The following is a 6,000-nucleotide window of genomic DNA, read 5'->3' on the forward strand; positions in this document are numbered from 1 at the left end:
AAAAAAATTGTGGATCCACAATTGAAAAGGCAAAGTCAAATGACTCGATCGTTTCCCCTCCGGGGAAAAGGATTCGTGGGAACCTTGCAAACCTGACATTTCCCAGATAGTTGGGTCTTTAATAACACAGAGATGTGATCAATACTAATTTAAAATTTTGATTATGTTTTTTTTCATGGTAATATGTGTCTCATTTATAAGGATCATAGCACAAGTCACGTATATACCGACCTGTCAAAACTGAAAAGAGAGCAGAATGCTAGCCTTTGCACAAAGGAACACCAGCCAATAAGTAAATTACAAACAAGTTGAAGAATCCTTTGAGCTTGACACCAACGTCCGTCACCTGCCTCTTGCACCACCACAGCAACCACCAAAGGAAAAAAATGAAGGATCACCTCCGCACCCGAGTTCGGCACGGCTCCATCACTTATATGCAGCTTTGTGAGACCTCCAAGGTGGCTCGCCAAAGACGAAACCATTGCCATTGAACGAATCAGACTAGAGCAACACCCAAGACACGTCATCGAACTTTAGATCTGACATCCCATACAACTAAGACGTCGGAGGAGAAAACCATACTCAAAGTTTCTCAATATTTGCCTAATTTAATTTGTTGTATTCGTTTTACTGATTTATTTTTTACAGCTTCGCCTCTCGAAAGATTTCTTCCAAGCTCCGCCACTGGTTATAATCAAAGTACACCGAACTTGATAAACAAATAGTCAATTTCCCCTACGAATAGCCAGCCCATTATTATTTTTACGGCCAAACATTTGACACGCTCTAGATGAACATTTGACACACACTTCGTGGGAATTTCAAGGAAATCGGTTCATTTCCTGCAGGAAAAGAAGAAGCATTGGCCAAATTGGCAGCCAAAAAAAAAGAGATTCTATGGTCGCTAGCTGCTCCCGGCCAGCGCAAGGAAGTTGGCCGCGAACGCCTCCATCAAAGGCCGGCGAAGCGCAACGGACACCTGCACGGCGCCAGCCTCCTTCGCTCCGAGCAGCGTCACCAGCTCCGCCGAGAACATGGAGACGAGCTCAACGCGGCTCGGGGCGCCCCACCCGAAGTCCGTCTAGTAGGCCATGAACCGGTGCGACGACCCCACCGAGGTCAGCCTCTCCTTGGGGATGCCACGGACGACATCCAGCACGCGCTCCATCCCCTCCAGCGGGTCCGAGGCCCGCTCCAGGTCCTCGCGGACGCGCTCCCGGATGGCCGCCGCCGCGCGCGCGACCCCGCCCTGGCCGCACAGCTCGCCCACGTTGGCCCTCGCGAAGCACGGCCGGATGCAGTTCCCGAAGTAGCCCTCGCCCGGCGGCGGCCGCAGCCGGCGCCGGCAGTCCGCGGCGACCAGGAAGTGGGTGTCGTCCGCGTGGTCCATGGACTTGGCGCGGACCAGGGACGCCCACGCGAGGGACAAGATGGCGACGTAGGTGCTCGCCGGCGACTGGCCCTGGTCAGCAGTTCCGCTTGGCGGAGTGCACTGCTGCTTGAGGGACCGGATCCGGTCGGCGGTGAGCACGAAGGTCCTTCGGATCTGCGGCGCCGTGTCTACCGTGGAAGATGTACTGGAACTGGATGGTGACCTGAGCTGTGCCATCAAATTGTTCGGGCATGCGAATTGAATGAATTGGGACCAAGGAAGCAAAACGAATCGTAGATCTTCGGGTTACCGACCAGAGGCAGCGCCGGCGCGAAGAAGCGCAAGAACGTTCGGTACAGCTCCGCGGCGATGGGGTGCTGCAGGATCGGGGACCGGTCAAACGTCGGCGTGGGCACGAGCCCCCCTGCCGCGGCGGCGCCCTCCCTCTCCCGCGCCGCCGTCGACCACGCCCGCATGAACTGCCACACGGCCTGGCCGTCGGCGACCGCGTGCAGGATGGTCACCCCTACCGCCACGGCGCCGTGGCCCGCGGCCGGCCTGGTGACCTGCACGGAGAGAACGCGAGCCGGCAGCTGCGTCACGTCCAGGTCAGGGACAAGCTGCGAGAACGCCTCGGTGTCATGGTCCTTCTCGCGGGCCAGGCGGCGCAAGTCGTCGGCGCTGCCCAAGTACTCTGCCTCCACGAACCTGACGCCGGAGGAGACCGCGGCCTGGGAGCAGTCAACGACGACGGCGCCGGAGGAGGGGCGGAAGGCCAGCTCGCCGGCGAGCGGGAAGAAGACGCGAGGGTGTCGGCGAGAGAGGACCTGAGGGCCCTGATGACGGACGGGAACGGCGGGAGGCCGGGACCGTCGAAGAAGAAGAGCCGCTGGATCGGTATCTTGGCGATCTGCGCGATGTCGAAGAAGGCGAGCTCGAGGTCGTCGGCGGCAGTGGCACGGGCAGGGTGGACACGGGTGACGTCGATAACTCGCACGCGAGAGCTCATGGCGAAATAACAATCAACAAGAAGGTTAGCGGTGGAGTGCAAGTGCGCTGCTCCTATACCATTTGAAAATTGGTTTTGTTGGCCTGAATCTGCCGGCCAATGGTGGTTGGTGTGTGACCTCCGCTACACTGACTAAGAACGTGCTGCGGTGTTCTGATCTGATGTATCTTTTTGAAATAACAAATCACATCCGTCAGCTAGTCGTAGTCGTAACCCTATCACATGACGACTCAAAACATCACGTACGTACGACATATATTCCTTTTTCGATGAATTTCGTTAAAGAAAATGGAGTCAGGATACACCAAATCACAGAATTACATCTGGTACTTTCTTCTGCTAATGGATGCAACACCACATCCAGCAACATGAAAGGAAAACCATCAGCCTACATCTTAGACGTATGACCATATCTAAAGGATGCAAAAACCCATCAGCTACAGCGGAAGAGTAACATTACTTCGACAAATGTACATCATCCAATCTAGAAACAGACTAGCGACGAAAATCAAAAGAAACTCCATCTACTCTTCCGAGACAAAGCATAATCTGTGACCATATGGGTTCCAACCGTGCATCCTCCCAAAGACTTCGAACAGACCCAACTATGAGACACAGCGATCTGTCATATGTGAGTCTCTAATACAACATACGTTCTATGTTCTAAGACTTGAGCTGACGCATGTATTCGGGATGGTGACTGACTTGCTTTGGGCGACCAAACGCTACTCCGTGACTGGGTAGTTACAAAGGTAGGTTTCGGATTTGTCCAGACCAATGCTGCGAGACATGGTCGAGCAAGATGAGATTTGCCCCCTCTGATCAGGAGAGATATATTCTGGGACCATCGTGTGATCCGACCAGGATAAGCATGGCCATGCGACAAGGATTATGAGATAATCCAGCTTGTGGTCGGTATCACTAGAGCGAGAAAGAGGTCGGGCTAGCACAAGGATGATAGTCTTGCCTTCAGCCCTACAACATATATCGTGTGACAAAGGGAACAGAAGTGTGACACGTTGTACAAGTTCGCCTAACCAGCTTCATAGTCTGCTTGGTGGTCGGCACGCTTTGCTAGAGGCTGCTACCAACCGTGCAGGTCGGAGGTGATCCAAACTGTGACCAAGCCGACTTGAACCTAAGGGGTCGCGCGCTTAAGGGAAGGAACCTACGAGGTCGGTTTGCAGGACACTGGTCGGATGTGATCAGAGTTGGACTTGGAACGCGGCCGAGTAGACTTTGGGCTTTAGGATCCGTGCAAGGCCTAAGTGTTGAGCCAGCGAAATAGTAGAGGTGCGGCACACTTATTGAGTTGATGTGCGGCACACTTATTGAGTTGATCGCTTATGTGCCGTCGTTAGGGCTTTGCACGTGTTGCAACTAGCCACCTCCACTCGCCGCTGGTTGTGTGATCGGACCTAGCAGTCCGCCGCACGAAGTTCCTCCTGCACGTGCGGATACCGTTAGAGGCGGTGCATTTGCGCTGCTCCGGCGTACCTGTTCGCGGGATTAGATCGGCTACGTGTGGAAGACCGGCAAGGAGGAGACGACTCCGGGAACCCGAGGTGACTCCGGGAACGTGCTGCCTCAACTCTACTTCCGTTGCACGGCATTGCGCGTCTAGTGGTAACGATCCGTGATCCATCTCCCGTAGCATGTTCTTGGTTGTTCTGCACGTAGAAAATTTTAATTTGCAGTCGACGCACACTACCATAGATCATAACAGCTATAGCATCCCCATCAGCGATTTGGTACTGCATAGAACCGACTGATGCCTAAATCATTTGTAGGCAACTTACAAATTGCAAACGCATTGGTGTTTTATGGGTTAACAGACGACGAGTTGAATTGAACATGATATATGTGCATAACAAATAGCCATTTACCAAAGAAATAACAAGAAAAGTTAACATACAATTCGGATATCCATTACTTCTAGAAAAGAATACATGTGTACAATAGCTTTGATCCAGTTACATAACTACAAATTACATCATCAACAATCATACAGATCCAATATGATGTGTGTGCAGTGTACACATACACAGTTGTAACTGTTGCTAATGACCAAGTGCAAACCATTGTTCTGAACTTCTTATTCTTGAATAATGGTAGCTTGTAGCCCTGCCCATGCACCACCATATCCGCGGTGCACCTGACTGAATCCCCTTGTTTGTGGGGATGGGGTCTTATGATGGCTACAAATGTGGAGAAAATTGTCTGTAAGAGTAGCTCTCTTCTTATTAAGTATCTTGGCTTTCCCTTGCACCACCTTAAAATTCGGAAAGAAGATTTTCAACCTATTTTTGATGAGATCATCAAAAGAGCTGTTGGCTAGAGAGGAAAACCACTAGCCCATAGTGGTAGAGTGACTTTGATCCATCCTTGTCTGGCTAGCATCCCTACCTATATGATAAGTGATTAAATGACCTAAAAGGAATTTCTCTCTGACTGATTCTCGGATGGCACATTTCTTTTTGGATAATTATGATGGACATCACAAATATCTCCTTTCCCATTGTGATCTCGTTTGCATTGTAAAAGAATTAGGGGTTTAGGCTTACCTAATCTTTCTGAAGTTAATCTCTACCTTTTAGGCTCTTGGATTAAAAAGCATCAACGGAAAGATAATAAGCTTTCGAAACAAATTACTAATTTGAAGTATAAGACTAAATCTCTTAATATCTGTGTTTACCCTAATAACATTGATCTCTCCTTCTGAAAATGGGTTTTGTGGGATACTAAAGCTGAAAAAATTGGGTATCACTAGAACGTAGGCGATGTTAAGAAGATTAAATTTTTGGATGATCTTTGGTTTGGTTATGCTAGTCTAGCTACCAATTTTGGCACTTGTACATCATTTGTAATGAGCATAACCTTACTATTGTTGATGTATGGAATGGATCTATCCTTAAAATCACCTTTAGGAGGTGCTTTGACCAATAGCTCATGGATAAAGGGCTTGACTTAGCATTGCCAAGTCTTGTTTCTCTGATAATGAAGGTGTGCTTGTTTAGCAAAGTGAGTCCAACGAGGTTTATGCTAGCAGTTCTTTGTATAGTTTGGTTATTTTAGAGGGATTGTCCTAGTTCATATGAGTTGCATCTAGAAATTGGTTGTGCCACCCAAAATTCACATTTTTTGTGGTTATTGGCCAACAAATTTTTTTCTACTAGTGATAATCTGGTTAAAAGGCAAAATGTGCCTGATCTATCTTGCTTGTTCGGTTGTGATAGAGAAACCTACACTACTAGGGAAAACCTTATACACAATAACGTACTAGTAGCGCGTGTCAAAAAGAATCGCTACTATTACTTACCACTAGCGTCCGAAAAATAAACGCGCTGCAGCTAAGACTATAGCAGTAGTGCGCCAGACGAAAGAAGTGCTACTACCACTAGTAGATAAACCACCATTAGTCCCGGTTGGTAAGGGCCTTTTGTCCCGGTTCCTGAACCGGGACTAAAGGGTCGTTACTAATGCCCTGGCCCTTTAGTCCCGGTTTAGTCCAGAACGGGACAGATGGGCCTCCACGTGGCCGGTGCGCCGAGCCCACGCAGGAGGGCCTTTGGTCCCGGTTGGTGGCACCAACCGGGACCAATAGGCTGTGGTTTTTGTT

General features: G+C 49.8%; 1 pseudogene; it reads right to left on the bottom strand.

Annotated features, from left to right (window-relative positions):
* Window positions 1-729: 729 nt before the first annotated feature.
* On the bottom strand, window positions 730-2,412 carry LOC119289603 (annotated as a pseudogene).
* Window positions 2,413-6,000: the final 3,588 nt, after the last annotated feature.

This window comes from Triticum dicoccoides, chromosome 4A (genome assembly GCF_002162155.2).
Source record: "Triticum dicoccoides isolate Atlit2015 ecotype Zavitan chromosome 4A, WEW_v2.0, whole genome shotgun sequence".
Lineage (NCBI taxonomy): Eukaryota > Viridiplantae > Streptophyta > Magnoliopsida > Poales > Poaceae > Triticum > Triticum dicoccoides.